We start from the raw sequence: 20,800 nt of genomic DNA on the forward strand, positions 1-20,800 counted from the left end.
TCGTTGATCTGTTGCACGTGCTACAGTTTATTGTTGCAAACTTTGCAGTGCTTCACGCTAATGGACTTCAACTTCGTTGAACGTGTCGCACTCTGCCGCCATATCCGTTTTACCCGTTACCTTTATGACTTTACCAAGTGACCGTATACCAACACAGTCAGACAGCCATATTCGCTTATACATATATATATATATATATATATATATAGTGAGTATGTACATAGGTAAATATTTGTGTACTTTGTTGCGCTCGGTTTGATTTTGTTTGTTCTACGCTACGAATAGTAAAAACTTTTGCCGCAGGACTATCACGCACGATTCTGAGTGTGTGTCTGTGTTTGCGTGTGTGTGTGTGTGTGTCTGTGTGTGTGTAGTATGTTAAAAATATTTCTTGGTTATACAAAAACATTTGCATGAAAGTGTTTTACTTTTACTTTGAGTTTTTTTGTTGTTGCTGTTGTAAATGGTTGGATGTGGTTTTCTGTTTGCATGTTGGTTATGGTTATTTTGCTGGCGTTGCTTGCATTGTTAATTGAAGCAGAAGTTTGCTTAAAACAGCTCAATTGGTCTCATATTTCATTAAAATGTACCCCCAAAAAGTAGGCAACGTTTTTTTTTATAAGCGACCTAAAGCGAAGGCAAACAACAAACAACATACACAGCAAGGCAACAAAATAAACTTAATCTGAAAAAATCAATCTGCAATAAAAATAAAATTAAGAAAGGACTCAACGAAATCGCAGACTAGCGCAGAAAGCGTCACAGCAATGTGCGAAGGAGAAAGCTAAAGAGAGAGTGCAAGTATGAGAAGGTGGGGTGTAGAGAAAACGGTTGGTTGAACGCATGGACGCAAGGACGTAAGGACCCACAGGAATGCGTTAGGATTACGCGGCATTTCGTTGCGAGTGGCGGGCATAAAGGCGTGAGCGCTGTCTCCTGCACGCAACAGCCGACGCTTACGCATCCAAAGGATATTCATAAATAAATATCTGCAGGCATACAAATTGATAAGCTGACAGGCAGAGCTACAGCTCTTCAGCGCTTCACATGGTTTTGGGTCGAGTTCGTGTCCGGTTCAGGCGTCTCGCCGTCTGTCACGACCCAATGGCAATCCCAATAACATCAGCAACAGCACCAACAATGGTTCAGCATCTTAATCGACACACGCTGCGTACCTTTTGCTGTGTCCTTCGAACAGCAGCAAGACAAATACACCCTTGCTTACTGGCTGACTGGCTACCTGTAAACATTGCCAACTTTTTGGGCGTTCGCTTTTGCAGCTTTCTAATGGCCACTCGTCCTTCAACAGGCGCTGCTCCTTTCACACGCAACGTTCCTTCGTGTTTTCTGTTTTTTTTTTTTTTTTTCGTTTTCTCTTTTTGTATATATGTTGGCACATTTTTTCTGCTGCCTCCTCACATTTTTTGTTTGTCCTTTTTTGTTGTTGCCTTTCGTCCTTTCTTGCGCCCATTCAATTTTATTGTGCGCTCTCAAATTGTTTTCGTATTGAGGCTTTAAGCACGCGACTGTTTGTAGGCCCGTCCGCCCTCCCCACCCACCTGCCTGCGGTCCCTGTCGGCCCAACCAGTCAGCCAACCAGCCAGTCAGCCAGTCAACTTGCCTGCCCCTCACTGTTGTTCTTGTTGTTGTTATTGTATATTGCCTTGGCTGCGATGTTTTTGTTGTGTCGATGTTTTTGCAGGCTTCCAACATATCCTGTTGCTTGCAAAAACGCAACCAGTTGAACATTTCCAGGCGCGCTCTCCGGGCTTCGGCTTTGCTCGGCTTTCACTATTCGTTGCGGGCTCTCTCGCTCTCTCACTCGCTCGCTCTCTCTCTCTCTCAGACTGTTGCTCTTCGCAACGCTTGGCACATGTTTAACGCGCAATTATTATGGTCCTGTTGCGCTTTTTTCTGTGTTTGTGTGTGTATGTGTGCCTGAACCCCACTGTATCCTTTAGTTTTTGTTCAGAATGAATACAAAGCCAAGTGGAAGTCGTCAAACGCATTTCCCTGCCATTCAAATTGGCCAGTAAGAGAAATTAAGTTTTACTTGCACCATTGTAAAAGTTGCACTCAGCGAAAGCATAACTTTTTACATATTTAAATATGCATTTTTATTATTTATTTAATTTAATTTTATTGATTTTATATATTCATTGTCTCCATTTTTATTTTAATATTTTACTGTACTATTTAGTTATTCAGTGAAGTTATAATTTTCATTATATCTTGAAATCGTATTAAAAATTATAATTATTTAAATTGAAGCTCGTTTTTTATTTAATTTATCATTTTATTGAATAGCTGCCGTTGCAAGCAAAATGATTGTTCACCTTGGCGTATACGCAACATCATCGCATGCAACAATTATGGAAAAACTCTCCACATCCTGCGGTGTAGACATTGCGGAACGTGCAGAGCACGCGCACCTAACACAAATGCGTAGGCGACAGGAGGCGGGGCCCCAGTGACAGCACGGACACAGACACAGGCACACAGTCACACAGTCACACAGCCACGGACACGGGCGCTGCTGCATCCTGGGAAATCGCTTAGCTGTTGCTTTCGCGTTGCGACGCTGTTTGCAAGGTGGAAATTGATATTACTTTTTAATGCTGGGCCAGCTGGTTTTACGCCGAACCAGTCCCACACACTCGGTAACGGAGCACTTTCCAGTGGCACGAAGGTGCGTAGGAGAGCGAGCGCCATTTAACAAGAGAGAGAGAGAGAGAGAGAGAGAAAGAGCGAAGGACTTGACTAGCTGCGGCCGCAGCAGCTGAGAGTCGTTACAGTTCGAGTTGAGCCGTTTCGTGAACAGGACACAAGACGCGGAAGCTGCCCGCAGTTTGAAAAAGCAGATTGTGAAGCTGAGCTGCGTTTGAAGGCGCTGCGTTCTGCAATGTTTTCTAGCACTTCACACGTCAAGGTGTGCGTGGCTGTGTGTGTGTGAGTGTCACTGTGTGCGTGTGAGACGGTGAGCTTGATTGTGTGTCAGTGTGTGTGTGTGTTTCTGGCCAACAAAAGAAGCTGCAGAAACTTAAACACACAAAAAACGAATGCAGAAACTTTCAAGTGGCAGCCAAGTGTTGAAAATTATACGCCATTTCAAAAATTTTACAAGCACCCGCACGTAAAAACCCTCAAGTGCAACGAAAGAATAAATACACATATATATATATATATATATATAAAATAAAAAAACGAATATATATATACGATATATAACACCGAGCCACGCAAACAAAGTGTAGGAAGACACTGTAAACCTGGCCTGGAGCAGGAACAGGTAAATCTATAATAACAATTGTATTTTTCTTTTTCATTTCATGATTTTTGTTTTGATTTATTTCGGTCTTGTCAGCAATTGTGTTGTGAGCATAAGACGCCCTTATGGACAAGGCTCGCTAACAAATAGTTTAATTTCCGGCGTGGTCGTCGTCAGGCTCACGTCCGGTTTCAGTTTTATTTCCGCTTGCTCCAATGCCTCAATACTTGATGCGGCCATCATGTGCCGCATATAAATCTATTTAATATTATACGCGCACTCACATCCTCTCAACTGACATAACTCATTTCGGTTTTTCGATTGTTTAGCGATCGTCACGGAAAACATTTCGCATTGGGCATATTGATTTTCTGGTCCAGTTTTTTGCAATTAAACGAAATGTATTAGGCAAGCTTAGCCAAACTACGTTTTGCTCTCTCTCCCACAGGACACCTACTCTCAGGGATTAGCCAAACAAAAGCCCTTGGCTTGTGGCCCTCAAATGTCTTGAAGGTCCAAAAGAAGCCAACTAATGAAGCAAGAAATTGAAAACATTACCGAGGCGATTAATTATTGATACTTTGATGTTTGGCATCGCCTTGTCTAGCATCCTATGCTTTGTTAGAAAATTAATTTATAATTAAGTTAGTAATTTGCCAGGCACCAGACTCCAGACACCAGTCGACAGACGTCAAGATCTTAAATCAAATGGGGATTCCTCTTCAAAAACAGTTTTTCCCTTAAAATTAATGAGCTTTAAGTTTTGTCCAGCAGCTGTGCGAGCTTCGATTAAGACTTTCTGAACGTGACTGGCCTGGCATATTGATGGCAATAAGCCGTGCTGGTATGAGGTTTGCCTAATACCACAATGGCTATGACTCCTGCTACGGCGACGGCTACGGCTACGCTTCAACTAACACAAGTCCACGGCTCCCTCGAGCAACATTTAGCCAGACTGCGAATTGGAGTCGTAATGGTAGGTAGTGCCACGGAAACTGTCATTACTCTTGGCCGCCTAATCCCCACAGCGATTTGGTGTGCGTCTGCACCTGTCCTGACCAAAAGTCTGGGGCCAAAGTGTTTTTATGATGGCATTTTAATTTAGATTCTTATCAATCCCGTAATAAGCATTTTATGCGCCCCATATTTGGGTCACAGACATTACAATTTATAATTGTAATGATAATGACTAAATTTAATGATGCAGTGGTTGCGCAGCGCCACAATTGCTGCCACAATTGGTGCCACAATTGTATTTGAAAAAAGTTCTGGTATTTACAGTAATTTTTGAATCGCTTTTTTCCATCATTATAAAGAATATTTCCTCAATGCTTTGCTCTTTGGCATGACGTTGCGTAGAAAAGTTGTTTTGAATTTTGTTTGGCTGTTTTATGGCTTAAACTCATTTGGCATAAGGCATAAAAAAGTTAACAACACATACACAAAAAAGTTCTCCAGCCTTTTGTGCTGATTTGCATAAATTTCTGCCTCATTTTGTTAGCAATTTATATGCGCAGGCAAGTGACACGTGCGTTTTAATTGAATGCAAATAAAATACACCATAAGACATAATATGACAAGCCATAATCCTGACAGCAACAGTTATATATGCTGACAGCCTGCCCCACCTCCATCGACACACACACACACACACAAACCAACACACACTCAATGAGAGGGAGCTACCATGAGATATGTCAGTAGACTGATAGGCTGCCCATCTCTCGGCATTTAATGGCATTTTAAACTACTGTTGGTATCTTTCTCATTCTCTCAGCCATTCAGACCATTTGGATCGCTTGCTGTCTCTTTAAATGTAAAGTTTGCCTGACATATATCAAATACATATATGTGTATATTCATTAATGTCTGCCAAGTCAAAGTGTTTAAAATGTTGTACACGCTTGGGGCATATCCTTGTGCTGTTCCTGGATTAGGACACAGTTATACATGTGTGTGCTGCTTAAGCCTTTTGTTGAGTGAGGCTCTTTACTATTGTTTTTCCTTGCTGTTGTTACTTTTATGCTCTGATTTATATTTGAAGCTGTAGCCAGAAAATTAATTAACTTTGGCCAAAACGACAAGCCAATTCTTATGTCTACCACAGCTTATTTAGCCACATACGCCACTGTTTATATGCGAATTTAAATTTAAAAAGCGCATTATTAAAAAATCATTAATGGTGACTGCAAGCGGCGCTCACCGAAATTACATTTTGTGGCAGGCAAACAATAGCAACAGCATCAACACCAAATATTAAATACAATTTTTTGTGTGCCATTCGTACCGCTTTCATGGCTGCAGACACAAATATTTATTTTACTTTATTAAATAACTTGCACATTTGTCTCTGGTTTTTTTTCCAATGCATTTCTACCGTATTTTACGCAACACAAATTGTTTGGCTGTCGAACGCAGAACATGCAATAAGTGAGCGGAATTTAATTAATTTAATTTCTTTTGGCATGCTCTGGCCAGCGCTGCCTTTTCCAGTTTATTATTCATGCAGATATTTTTTGCAGCAGTGGAATAAAGTGCAGGCTTATGCAAAAATCAAGGGGCTCTAATTGAAAGGTGTACACCCTCAACCACACCCATTGCCACACACACATACACACACACACATTCACCCACCAACTGACACACACATAACTCAGTCATGCAATCAGTTTTCAACTTGTCGTATGCAGTAGCTGGCACTCCTATTTACTTGATGCGGCTCTGCAATTTTCAATTAAAATATTTGCTCAGAGTGTGCAGCGTTTTCTAGCATCTACCATCGTTTCAGGCATTTGCATATGCATGTAGATATTACGAGTTGCTCGAGTTGCATCACATTCGCTGCACAAATCAAATGCAAAGTAAATGCCCGAAATCAGTGTACATTTACAAGTAAAAGCAAACAAATTGTTGGCTTAAATTATTAAGGCATGTCCTTTTAGTAGTTGTTGCTGCTTAAGATTTTCTTTGCTTAGCATAATAAAATAATTTCCATATAAATGCAAAAGAAAATCCGCGCCGCAGCTAAGGTCCAAAGAAAATGTAACAAATTTTACAATTTCCGTGCGCCATTTTGCTCGTATTTTTGTGTATCAGAGTGTGTGTGTGTGTGTGTGTGTGTGTGTGTGTGTATTTTTGGGTGCTTCAGCTGGATTTCGTTGGCCGCCGGCTGTTGGCATTACCATTACAGTTACGCGGACTAAACTTAATATCCGGCAAACACCCGCACATCCACACACACACACACACACACACACACACACACACACACACACACACACACACACACACACACACACACACACACACACACACACACTAATACACAGGTTCAGACAAAGGTGGTTAACTGAGGTGCTGCCAGGCCTAGCTGCCTGTTTACATTTTTGTTAAACGCGTCCCTGACCCATGCCCAGCTCAGCGCCCTTGGCCCCTTCATCTCGTTCCTCTTTTGCCTCTTTTGCCTCTTTACCACTATAATCTCTGCAAAGCAGCTGATAATGGCTCGTGGCACCCAACCTGTCGCCTTCCCTAAGCAAACACCATTTTGGCGCATTGTTTGACTGCGCTCTGCATCAAAATTGTCATAGTTCTAGTGGATTTCGGGCTTGTAATCTAATGAAATATTTGAGTCCAGGCCTCGGTGTTATGCTTTGATTAATGTAATTGGCGCCCAAGGGCTCTATTTGGCATTTTGATCCGGTAACCCCGTGCACTGGAAATGATTAATCTGTGCAACGAAAGCTTTGCAAAACTTAAAAAGCATAAACAAAAATAATAATACATTGAAGAATCTGAGGAATTTTTTTACTTAATGTAAAGTTAAGCATGCTCAACAACACAATAAGGACTGAGATGGATGGCAACCAAGCGAAGTTTTGACAGCTTCTCAACTCGGCTCATAGCTTCTTTGCCAGCTAGTTGCCCCAATTGCTTACTGGCAGCACAGTACATTGGCGAAATCCTGAATGGCCAAGGCCAGTGCAGCCCTGGGCAGCCCTGGGCAACTTGTTTGCTTAAAGTTTTACGCAAATTTCTATTTCTCTTTTTTTTTTTCTGCAAAACTCGATGCTTTTTTTTCGACCACAACGCTGTGGCTCGCTGATACCGCTTGGTTACATAGCTCCGAACATTGAAAACTGGGACCTGAGCTAAACAGAGCAACAGTTTGGCGAAAAGTTGAGACAAACATTTATCAAGCGAGCAATGCACAAAGTTTTCCCGCAAACGCTGGAAAAAATGGAAAAAAGTATTACGGACTTTTACAATTCGATATGTGAATGCTCTTAAATATTTAAATTTTGTTATTTCAAATGCTCTTAATTTAAGAGTTTTGTTGTCTGCCGACCTTGGCCAGATTTTGACAACAGTCGTACTTCGTTCTACAAAAAGTTTAACCAAAATTATCTATGGTTTTTCTTACTGTGCATGTGAATAATGTGCTGTACCCAATGTGGAAAATTTCTGGCAGAGTTTCTGTGGTTGTAGTCAGCTCCTGGCCAAAAATTAGTATTGTTATTTGTCGCTGTTGTTGTTGTTGTTATTGTTGTTGTTGTTATTGTGGTTGTCGCTCATATGCTGAGCGTAAGTTACGAGCGGTTTTGTCAGTTTGGCAACTGGCGCGCCCAAATGCCAAAGGATTGACAGTTATTAAAAATGAAACGAGGCAATTACGAGTACATTTTGTTGTGCTTCTTCTTGTTACTTGTTTTTGTTGTGGTTCTACGCGGTTTGCTGGGTGTGTTTTTACTGGCATGTTTAACGGCGCTTTGTTGCCAGCAGACACATTTGACTGTTTATTTGGCTGTGCCTCTGTGTGTGTGTCTTTAGGGTGTCTGCGTGTGTGTGTGTGAGTGTGTATATGTATGTGTGTGTGTGTGTGTGTATATGTATGTGTGTGTGTGTGTTAGGGGAAGGAGGAGAGGAAACACGAGGCCATGCATATGCTGATTGCAAAGGCCCTGCTGTATAGCAGACTTCAAAAATATTTAAAAAAAGAAAAACCAAAGCGTACATTACGCTTAGACCCCTACATAAATCATATATTTTGCGCTTATTTTTTTTTGGGCAGTGGTTCGGCTTCCTCTGCTGTTTGCCTCGACATTCAACTCATTTTCCATGGTACGTGAAAATGTTCCGACGCATTAAGAACCGTTTTTTTTTTTTTTTTTTGCAAAATTGGATGGCTTTTTGTGCTTTTCAAATTGAATTTTATATTTTATGCGACTGCAAAATAAATGTTATGTGCAGTAATTTTTTTGTTTGCGTTTGCTGCAGCCCAGTATCAAAATCCCTTAAGTGTGCTTGCCAAATGAAATATTAAACGCGAACAGACCAGACGCCTCATATATCATTCTATAGGGGTGGCTATTCCGATTACAGTGGGCCACAGTACGCCAATTATGCCATATGGCCAAGTATGGGCAAACCGGCTGTTGCTTTTGCCTGCTCGGACTTGCAGCTCTCGTTCAACTTCCGCCTAAGCAGATAACGCAAAGAAGAAAAACTTTGCATAATAATGAGCAGTTTATTGGGCTTCATTTAAGTGTGTGTGTGTGTGTGTGTGTGCATAACTCAGTCTGTGTATGCGTGGTTTCCGCTTTCGAGGGTGCTCATGTGTGTATAGCTGGCAGCTGGTTGCTTCCTCTGAGCCACAACTGCCACCACAAGCGCCGGCAACGGCCAAAAGTTTGCACAATTTTTGTGTTGTTCTTTCATTTGGCGTAAAATTGTTGCGTTGTTTTCTTAGCTGCCGCACTTTGATCAGATTAAGACGCCCATAATCGTGTTGTTTGCCTGATGCCTTGGTTATAAAAAGTAAAAACTAAGTTATAAATAAGATGGCTAAAATAGAATGTTATTTATTGATTAAAGGCTCTACTGTAAACAGAAAATGTAAGTACAGTTTAAAAGGGGTAATATAAGTTGATAAGAATTTCACAGCATCAACCACGCTATGTATATAATAATCATTTAATAATGTAATAGTTAATACAGATTTTAAAATAATACAATACGTAAAAAGCAGCTTACCTAAAAAATTACCCTAAAAAATAAAACAAAACTAAAGATAATCATTCATGGTTAATGTTGCCCAACTAACGAGTCGCCATAACTTTAAAGAATAGTACTATGAAAATGTTTGCTGCTCAACTTGTGATGCAAATTGTTTGTTTTAACTATTTTTAACTGCTGTGTTTGTTTTGCACTTTGCTTGCTGTCCAAAAACTTGCACAAAACTAAGCATGGACCAGGACGGCAAATGGCAGTTGTGCTGTTTGCTCAGTGCTTGGCATGCGGTGCAGCCACCACACACGCCCACACACAACCAAACATGGATATACAGACACACACATGGCACCACAGGACGGCAGCAAGGCAGTGTTAAGTAAACGCATTTTTCATCCTCACAAAACGCACATCCAATTTGCATAATTTTGCGCAAAGTAAAATTTTGCACAAGCAAATGGCCACCTACCAGGCACACGCAACAGGCAGTCAAAATGTCGGTTTCCCTGCTCCGAGTTAGGGGAGCAAATGGGGAGGATGTCATAGTTGTCATGGCACAGAATCAGTTAGTAGATTTTATGAGCTTTATTATTGTGTGAAACAATGAAATCTGTTCGTATTTAAATGCCAGCATAATTCTGCAACTAAATTTGACTGCCTGGGTAACGTTTTAAATGCTAATTAAAGACGCAGCTGACAACGCTGCGTATGCGTAATGATAGCAATTTTTTAAATTGGCTAAGAATATGAGACCTTGCTGCAAAAAATGTATGAATGTGTGAGGCAGCAAAATCAACATGTGAAATATGAGCGAATCGCTGAGTAGTTGGATGGGGTAGACAACGGCAGCAGTAAAATAATGTTGCCTCAATTCTTTCGCTGCGTGCGTATGTGGGAGGGTTGGTGTAAGCATGCCACTGACTGACTGCTGCTGTCTGCTGTCAACTTATTAAGTCAATGTGTATATACAATGTGAAGGCAGCTTTGTGAATTATAAGCAAGGCTAAAAATAAAGTCTCATGCCCAAGTATCGAATGGTGCTCGAAACAGGGAGAAAGGCAAGAAGCAAAGCTGAGAAGTTGGAAGCTGAACAACTAGGCAATGGTCGGCATAAGATGTATAGCAGACAAAACTAAATCAGATTATTTCTGCTCATTTTACTTTATTCACAACGATTAATTTTTTCCTCTTCTTCAATTCCGATCGGCATCGATGTCAAAGTTATGTACATATTTTAAGTTGCAATCTTATTACTACTTCACTAGCAGTCTGTTACCAACATTACAAGTGGCCTGCTACAGATGTTCGTTATTAAAATTCCTAAATATTTGCTAAAAATAACTTCAGGTATTTGATTTTGGTTTCTTATAAAAATTACGGAATTACAAAAATTGTATCATGATATTTCGATAAATTATTCTTCACAGACTTGTAACCTTTAAAACTGATTGGATTTTCGTGCAGAACCCTGTTTAAATGTATGCTATTTGAAAATGTCTATTTTGGTATTGTATATATCAAAAAGGAATAGCTTTGTCCTTGTTGTTTATTTTCTTTATTATAAGCTAGAACTCAAGTGGTACTTGACACGCTCATTTGGCAATTGCCTCGTTGAGAAGCTCGCGTCATTGCAACATTCTGCGTAATTGCTGCCAGACTCGGCAGATGCATTTGCAAGGACTACAATAGGCATACAACTCGTACTGTAGATGTCAGCGTAACGGCCGCCTGTTAATGATGTGGCCTTAAATGCACTTGTTGAGTATAACTTTGGGGCACCACATGATGTGCCACAAAACGTCAATCTCAGTGAGACGCGCACGTTTCCCACTAACAGTCTCCATTGGCAGTATGTGCACTTTGTGCGCGACATAAGCCGCAGCAAATCTCTATTGATTATTGCGTTTATATGTTCGGATTTAGAAGCATAAAGGCAAATCATGTGATGCGGGGCGGCGCGAGGCGGGGCGTTGAAGTGAGTGTGGTACATACAAGTTGAACGTGTAGCAGCTGTCTCTGATAGCAGGTAAATCAATATTTTCCAATATAAACGCATGAACAACCATATATTTATTTTCTTTGTTCTGTTTTTGAGTTCCCAAAACAGCTTGCGCTGCACGGCACGCAAATCCTTTGCCACACAAAGGAGTCGGGTCTTTGCTGGCATCATGCGTGCCAAATTCGCTCAGATTCGATGCCAAGGATAAAAAGATATGGCTGCTGCTTTGTTTCGCAGAGCCTCTCCCTCTCTCTCTCTCTCTCTCTCTCCCTTTCTCTACCCTCGCTCTGTCTCTCTCCCTCTCTCTCTATACATATGTCGTATTTACATTTATTTGGCCATCGAGAAAGCATTCGCTTTGTATTGTGTGTAATGCTCTGCGATGCATATTAAATATTACATACACGGAACGCGTATACAGACAGAACTTAAAGCAAGCAGAATCCTTGAATCTATGATCGCTGAAAATATTTTAAATTGCCATGGCCATTGTCAACTGGATGGTTGCCCGGAAACCGGAACAGGAACTGGCAAAGGAAGTGCCCCATTGCAGTCGGCAGCGGGCTACTGGCCGGCAGCTCGTGGCAGACCACTTAATCCGCTCATTAGGCAACAGCTGCAGCTAAATCTTAGAAAGGTTTAATTTGACTTTTGCACACAGCAGCTTAAGCTCGCACTATAAATAACAGTTTTTATTGCCTAAACAGACATTGTCATAACAAAATCCCAAAGAGAAGACAACCGGCAGCAGAGATTTACCAAGCCATATTCTGTGCAAAGTGACACTTTGTGTGTTGCGTTTCTTAGTTGCATTCCATGAGCAGCTTGTTAAGCTGCTGCCATTTACGAGATACAATATAAGCAGCTGTCATTTGGCATGCTTCGCTGCACCTAGCTTCAAGTTGCGGGCCCTTGTCTGGTCGGCATAAGTATGCCATACTTGCTCTGTGGCGCCTTTGTGCCACACTTGTCTGCTGCTGCTGTTGCTGCTGCTGCTGTTGCTGCTGTTGCTGCTATTACTGCTACTGCTGGCTCTGCTGCTGGCTGCTGGTTTATTTATTCACACACACAAGCTAGGCTGCTGCGCCTTAAGTAAACATTATTAAAATTGCCAGCGCCGTTGCCAGGCAATCCTAAAATAACCAAAGAACCTACACAGCAATGAACACATAGAGTCATAGAGAATGAGATAGACAGAGAGGCAAAGAGATAGATACAGAAAGCGGTGGACAGAGAGGGAAGGAGGCCGTCCTCTTGCCTTTGTAGTGGCAATGGAAATTGTCATTTTCATATATGAGAAAGTCTCGTTTTTCCAGGCTCTTGAAGCGTCACATTGAAAAATACGAGGCGTCATGGCAGCCAAGGTTATTATTATTATTGCTACGCTGAAGTGGACACCACACACACACACAAGCGGACACACACACAACCACAAAAACTCAAAGATACATATCTGTTAAACTTGTTGCTCGTGCTCGGGCTGGTATGGCGTCATATCCTTCTTGTGGCGCTGATTATCCTTTTTTTCACTATGTTTATTAGAAAGCTGTCAGTAACTCTCAGCGCACCTCGACGCACACTTGACATTTATTTATGCAAAAATGTGAAATCATTTGTGAAACTTGCTTTCACAGTATTCGGCTTCGTACCCGCAGGGCAAATAAAAAAAAGGATCAGACAAAAAAAGGACACACGCCTCGCTGACTAGGATATGTGTTGAGCCGAGGCCGTGAACTGGCCATAACACCAAAACAAAACCAGTATCAATGCTGTAGTCGAGTGAGGTCGACTACAATATACCCTGAACACTCTAAAGGAATTCACAGGCACAGATGAATAAAAAATAATAAAACAAAATACCCTTTTTACTCATTTTTAATGGGTGTAACGTATAAAAAGGGCCAATGAATCCAGTTTTTTTTACAGAAAACCAAGTGCCAAAGCAGAAAAGAGCGGAGATAAAATGCGTGAGGCAGTCCACAGTGCCTTTGTGCCTCACTCAGGTGCATACCGCTGCAGCGTGCAACACCCTTTCAGTTTTCCCCTCCCATCGCTTGCCAATAACTTATCATTAGATTAGGAAACTTTGTGTCAGTGCAGAGCCGTAAAATGTTCAAGCTATTAATTTTTACTGTGGTGTTCAGAGCACATTGATTTGGCAACAGCAATCACAAGATTCAGCACACCAACTTAAAGCTGCCTGGACAATTTTTGGCACACTCAGCTACATACTTCTCATACGATATGAATCTGTTGTAATATTCTCTTTTATTTTTTGATGAATTTCGGTGCGCACGTGTCTTCGGGTTACTTCCGTTGCCAGGAAGCAGAGGCACTGCCAGCACAGGCAGTTCATTAGACAGGATGCAAAACAATACATTGTATGTATTTGTATTCTATTGTAAAAGTTCAGTGAAAAGATTGAGCCACGGTTATTACTCTATTAGTACAAAGTAATCGGCTAGTCTCTCTATAACCGATATAGTCATACAAATATATGTATAAGCATGTTCGTCCTCACGCCCAAAACCCATATTCGCACTTAAAGCCTCAACGACGGCTCCACTCGAATTACTTCGACGCATATCAGGCACAAATATCTTAGGCACACTTCACTGAGCTCAGACAAACAACTGAGCAACAACACCAAAGAATGGCTATAGATATATGCATATATATATATATATATAAATAAACGTATATAGCTTTATTGTTGATTGGACAAAAACAAGTTCATGTAGAATCGAAGTGCTTACGTGGCTGCGGACTGAGTTAACTTTACTCGGTATAGTCGCTATCGGTGCCTAGCTGGCACGTACATAACGTATATCTTCCTCCCTCTCTCGGTCTCTGTCTCTGTCTCCATTTCTCTGTCTCTTTTTTCCTTCCCTTCGATGTTCTGTATGTCTGGTAGTACTTCATAATTTTTCGGTCTCGCTCTGCATACATTTGGGCATGTTAGTCAAAGTTTCAACTCATGTGCTTCAACGAATTTGATGCTGTTGAAAATGGTCTTGGAGTTGGACTCTTGTCAACATGATGAAACTTCAGACTTTCGGACAAAACTTTCCCATTGCCTTTGTGTAATTTATGCCCTTGTTTTTGTATGTGCAATTTGGACAAGGGGGAAACGCTGTTGCTGCTGCTATTATTGCTGCCATTGACATTGACAACTTCCGCCAACGCCAGCTGACTTTGCACGTTGCGGCTAGTCCCGCTCTCTCACTCTGCATCTGTGCTGTCTCTTCACGCTGCGCAGCTGTTAGGCATTTTCTAATTTACTAATTTAAATCAACTTTTGCAGCGCTGCCGCAAAAGTTTTTGGCGTACAACTTGAAATACGCCACTTTGCGCAATAATGAGCATGTCCCGCGCTCAAATTATGCCAACACTATCATTAGTTGTTGCCTGGCACAATACAAACTCGAAACTGGAAACTGGAAACCCCTCTTCCACTCTTCCATTCTTCCACTTAGTAATGAAGTGCATACTTCAAGGCGTTGTGGGCGGACGGGATGCGTCATTGTCAGCGCCCTTGCCCAATGGGAATCGACCGCAGAGTTAGAGCGGGCCGCCAGAGCAGCGCAGTTGACCAACTTTGATAATTATGAGAATAACGGCAACAGCCGCAAATGCCAAAGCGGCAAAAACTTTTCCCAGTTAGCCAAGAAATTAACGATGAAAATATATTTTTCTTGTTGAATACGACTTAGTGCGGACTTTGTGGACTTAATATACACTTAGAGTGATATGCTGATAATTTGTACCAACTGAAAATATATATTTCTAAATTATTTGCGTACTTTGTGCAATCTGAATACCTTTTTAAAGAATTTTATATTCAAACAGCAAACTTTTTGCAAGCAAGGAACTCGAAGTCTATTGCTATAAGATTTTTCACTTATCAATTATTAAAAATCATAAGTCTATATCAACATTTTTACTTTCATGTGGTATTAGCTGAAATTTTCCATCTGCACAAATTTTTTGCAAATATTTGTATATGCTTCAAACCAGAATTTCAATTACTTCAAATATAATGCACTATGCTTAATTAAATTGAAATGATGTTGAATGAATTCTCAAAATGTTCTCCTGCGGTTAAGCTTGTAATGCTCAAACATTCCTCTTGTTTTCGGTGTTATTTGAACTGTGCTGCAATTGAATCCGGTTTTGAGTGATTTATGCATCATCGCACCTTATATTTGATTTATCTGCCACATTTTCAATTCGACAGCTGTCGAATGCCATGCCATGAATCCGTTCCCAGTTCATACACATTTTTCATCCGATGTCTGCGTCCACGTGAAACCACGAAAATATAATTCCCGAAACCGAATCAGGCCAACAAATAAACGACACAAGTCGAGCAGCTTGATAATGGCAGCAACATCGTCAACTGCTGAGGAAATGAAATCAAATCGCACAGGTAATTTGTGCGCAACATCTTACATAGAGAAAGAGGCACATCCCGTTTATATAAATGATTATGTACGAAAGCAACCTATATACCTATTTATATATATTTAGTGTGTGTATGTGTGTGGGTGTGGTATGATTTGCTGTATACATACAGCATTATAAATGTTGGGATTAGGATGGTTTGAGCCTTGAACAATATGCGTCGCCTGCTGAGGGACGGTTAGTAAGCCACAAGCCAATATGCCAGTCCGACCAAAGACAACCAGCAAGTTGCTTGCCAAGGCAAATGCGGCTGAATAATGGCATCATCTATCCGGTTGCTGGCAAGCCAAACCACAACAATTATTGCTTCTCCATTGCCGGTGCTTGCGGATCCATTTAAATTGCCGGATTCAATAACAAAATTACTTTGGTTCAACTCTGTTTGTATATGAGTCTGGGTGAAGGTTGAGTGTATCGGTGTGTGTGTGTGTGTGCTTGATTAATAATCATGTTAAAGGCATTAACAAGAAAAATGATTTGCCAAAGTCACTTCAAGGCGTCGCATGCGGCGTATGCGCAACATGTGTATATCGTCACATATTGCGTATACGTCATGCTGTGCGACAACAACATCAAAAGCAATTCGTTTGTACATGCTTTTTTCTGTGTGCCATGTCTCTCTTAATAATAATCATATATTATGATGATTGATGTTGATTTTAATGGCGACGCAACATCAACGCAATTAGCAAAGCCCTGCACAAAAATTATGCATATAGGTAAATGCAAAAAGAATAAAAATAGCTCGGGCAGCAATCACATTAGTCTCAATTAAAATGCACTTTAACACAATTTATAACTGAAAATACACAATTTTGGTCGTTTGTCTACAAACCAGACATCGCAACAATTTAATTAAGTCGTGCACGTGATATATGTATTTCGATTGCATTTTATATGAGACAGCAATGAATTGCATGTGCTTAATGGGAGCGAAACTGACAGCTCAAATCCAGCAGTGGGAAACAAATGTAAAAAGGATTTTATGCCACGTGGAGGTACATGTGAATGCATGCGTAAATAGCACAAGTCAAAATCTGCGGCCAAAACAATAAAAAACATGAACGCTTCGCTTACTGTCTGTTGGTCTGTTTGTCTGTCAGCCTGTCGCTGCCTGTTTGTCTGCTTGTCTGTCAGATGCATTTGACATTTGACCTTCGAATGATTACACCCAGGCGGCGCTGAACCGCTGCATGTAACGGGTACAACAACGCCCTTGTTAAATATTCCATGAGTATATAAAATACTAAGATAATTCAGTGGCTTGGCAAGGCAATACCCTGTAATCAATACAGTCTGTTATACAAGTATTTGGATTCACTAACAGAATTGCGGGATTAATATAATATATATCTGTATTAGAAACAATTTAGTTATTATCTACCTTATCAGTATTGGTTACAGGGTATGAACAGAAAATAAATGCAACTCAAATGAAATGCAATTTATACGCGTGAGCATTTGCTGTGGCAAATAATAAGAAAAAAGTTATACCCAGAGGCAACGAAGGGCGGAACACGCAGAGTCAGACGACATACCAGACGACACATGTGCCGCGTTGCACTGTGTAGGATAAGTAAGCCGAACAAAACAGTTTTAAGAACAACAATGAAATTGTAATAACAATAATGACAACAGGGCGACAGGGGCCAAAGGCAGAAGACAGCCAAGGATGTGACTTCGCCCGTCACCAGCGAGGCAAAAAGTCACGCCAAGGGAATTGAAGGCAGCAACACCATTCGATTCCACATGTGTGCATATGATAATATACAGATGTATATAGATAGTGGCACAGACAAGTGGATTGCTTAGCAAGCTAATATGTTTGTTTTGGTACGAGGTTACTTTGGAGTACAAAGGGAATTTATCTAATTGCACTGAATGGTATTTGAAAAAATTACTTTTATTATCGCCATCTAATGGTAGATTCTCATAAATATTTGTAAAATGTACTCTACACAAATGCAGCGACCCTAATTTGCATACATTTCAGGTCTTCTGCATATTAATGCAAATTGTTTTGAGCTGTCTATCATATTATTAATTGATTCTGGCTCCAAATTCTGACGAACTGACATCACGAAGGTCGTCCTTGCTGAGGCAAAGTACTCTGACATTGAATACGTTTTAGTTGCGCTGCAGAAGTTCATGAGGCCATTGAGCTGCCAAAATGCCTGACTGTCAACTTTGTTAGATTGTTTCAATGGGCGACAGTTTGACATTGAGACTGACATTGACATTGACACTGACTTTGGCACTCGCCGCTTGCATATGCCAAACCACATTTGAAAATTTACCGAATTGAATACCACACTATATGCTTCATTTTGTGACAGTCTAACCTTTATATTCTTGTCCTTTTTATTTTTCAAACATTTAATCAACAAATTAATGCAGTCTCATTTGGTTTTTTTATACATTCCCCGTTTTTCGGCAAACAGACATTTAAACTTTTATTCTTAAAGGCATTATCATTATTTATATTGCCAACGCCGCGAGTTGCCATCTTCTTGTGGCTAATTAATTGCGGTCACTTTGTTTTCGCTGAAATTCCAGCGTTTGAGCCAGCACTTGGCTGCCATTAAACCCTTTTTGTCTGTACTTTGAGATTTTCTGGGTTTTTAACTTTTTTGCTTTTGTCGTAGCTCTTTAGCAATTTGATTTAATTTGCTAGGTCAGGCGTGCTTAATTTATGTAGCATCAATTTCATTTAATTAAATAAAATAATTCAAAATTTATGCATTTAACCACACTAATTCTAATTCAACCCAGCTGCCAAAACCTCTCTCAGTGCGTTGAATTTCACGCATTTCTAATGTGCCTTCCTGACGCGACATCATAAATGTGATATAACCACGAACATGCACACGCACACACACTCTGGAGAATGGGAAGGTCCTTGAGGACATCAGCTGAGTTGGCGGGGCTTGTTGCGTGCCGTCATGCATTCAAATGGCCAACCGCATTGCACATTTCGCCCAGCGTTAATGAGCTCCACGCCTTTTTTATATTGCCCATATTCAGTTGATTTAGTTTTATGGTGTCGGGACGCGGGACTTCAAATGTTTTATATGCCACGCTGCGTATGCGTAATTGGTCCTTTGCGTAATTCAGTGAACCTAGCCATAAACACGACATATAAGTTATGTACGCTTATCGAAGTTCCGCAAAATGCTGCAGCATTTAAGCGCTTTAATGTGTTGGTTATGTGCAGTGCAGGATTTACCGCCAGTGAAGTGTTTCTGTCTACAAAATGAGCATTTTCACCATAGCAAATGTTATTACTATTATCATTACATGAGCATAATAAGGGTAAAAAAGAACAACCCTGCTTTGTCATATAATATGAGTAATCTGCTTGATCTAATAAACTCATCTAACCCAGTTAGAGGTAAACTGTAAGCACAATTCCCTAGCGTATGCGACAACAAATAACATTTTCGAATAAATAATGCATATGTATATGTAACAATAAGCCACAAAAATAAACAATACAACAAAGCACTGGTCTCAGCGGGGAGTACGAGTAAATTTAGTGTAAAATTGGAAATAAAATTGGAATATATAGACCACACGAAACAATAGGATGTCATTAAAAGACAGTCTGACAAATCTGGGCCGGAAAATTTGAGCCAATAAATTGCGTGACTGGCAACAAGAAAGTTCCGAATCGTAGCATGGGAAGACCAGAAGCACGCAAACCATACCACACAATTACATTTTGTGAGTGAAAACACTTTGATTTGATTTCAATTAAGATGAAAGTAACAACAACAGCAGCAACAACGACAACAACAAAAATAACAGCGCAATACACACTGCAGAGCAACGGAGCACAACAAGTGACAATTGTTTGGGGCAGACCGCAGTAAGCACTTGAACTTGTGGCTTAAACACGAGTTTCTCAATACAGCACGTTGCATGAATAGTCTTCTAAGGGTGTGGGAGTGGAACGGGAACGGGAAACGAGATTGAGTATTCGAAGTGGCTTTGTGCCTGAGCATGTTGATTAAATGTCAAATTGCGAGTATCAGAGCAGGACCACAACACATGTGCCACGCCTACGCAGTTACAGCAATCACATCATGACATTTGAATAATTGAGTTTGAGTTTAGACAAGCCCTCAAGTGAAAACCCAGTTTAAACGTTTGTTTTCTATAGTCTGAGCCTAAAATGTTCTTGTCAACACGCAACGCCCCTTTGGGCGTAGTTTCATTTCATTTGGATGGCATCTACGTGCTTCGCATGGCCAATACCAAATGCCAGCTGCTGCGAGTTATACATCAATCTGTACGGTCAGCCACCTGATCCCTTGCTCCTTACTGCTGTTGTCACTGCCACTGCCACATTGTTATTTACTTTCTGCAATTAAATGTTTAATTTCACTTGTTTAAAGTCGTGCGTTGATTTTTGCTATGGAGTTTTAAGCGTTGCCAGGTGGAATTTGCTGTAGCATTTCGCAGTCCCCATGTAAGCCGTCCGATGTCAATTAGGCTAACGGCAATGACAATGGGCTCAGCTTACGCTTCACTAGCTAAAAGCAAATGCCGCAACCCAACCCGCCTTGCCACGCCTCGCTTCGCTTAGAGGCTCATTAAAAATCCTGTTAGACAATAATGACCGTGTTCGTGTGCGAAGCGTCTACACTGATCCGGGCATCCGCATATGTTCGGCTGTACTGTAAATTGAGGGTTATTGTCTGCATTGTCTGTTCATTCTGCCAGTCAGCTGGGCAATATATTGTGCGCTTTGATTACATAATGGCAAACTAATCTATACTGGAACTTACTTGAATGTTAATTAGTATTTTCACGTAGCTTAGTTCTACATATTTTTGGTTCATTATTATTTTAATGAGCTAAGAGGATTAGTTTAATACTTAAAAGGAAAATATTTAAATTTTAAGGTACAAGTAAAGTAATTTTCAATGTCAATAAATTATAAAAATAATCTGTGATTAATAGTACAAGCTGCGCTTCGTTTCGATAGCTTTTCGGATATTACGACAATAAATTACTTTAATGCTGTCCGTGGTATATAAGTTATTTGCCTAATATTA

The 20,800-nt window shown here is 40.6% G+C and overlaps 1 protein-coding gene across 2 annotated transcripts in view; it reads left to right on the forward strand.

Moving 5' to 3' along the window:
- Positions 1 to 3,204: 3,204 nt before the first annotated feature.
- LOC6556425 (regulating synaptic membrane exocytosis protein 2) overlaps positions 3,205 to 20,800 on the forward strand; it is a 54,277-nt gene continuing 36,681 nt past the window's right edge. For both annotated transcript variants that reach the window (XM_032742760.1, XM_001984085.3), the window contains exon 1: positions 3,205 to 3,289. The gene's annotated coding sequence lies outside the window, so the exon portion shown is untranslated. The remainder of the gene's footprint in view (positions 3,290 to 20,800) is intronic.

Source organism: Drosophila grimshawi, unplaced genomic scaffold (genome assembly GCF_018153295.1).
Source record: "Drosophila grimshawi isolate 15287-2541.00 unplaced genomic scaffold, ASM1815329v1 contig_44, whole genome shotgun sequence".
Taxonomy (NCBI): domain Eukaryota; kingdom Metazoa; phylum Arthropoda; class Insecta; order Diptera; family Drosophilidae; genus Drosophila; species Drosophila grimshawi.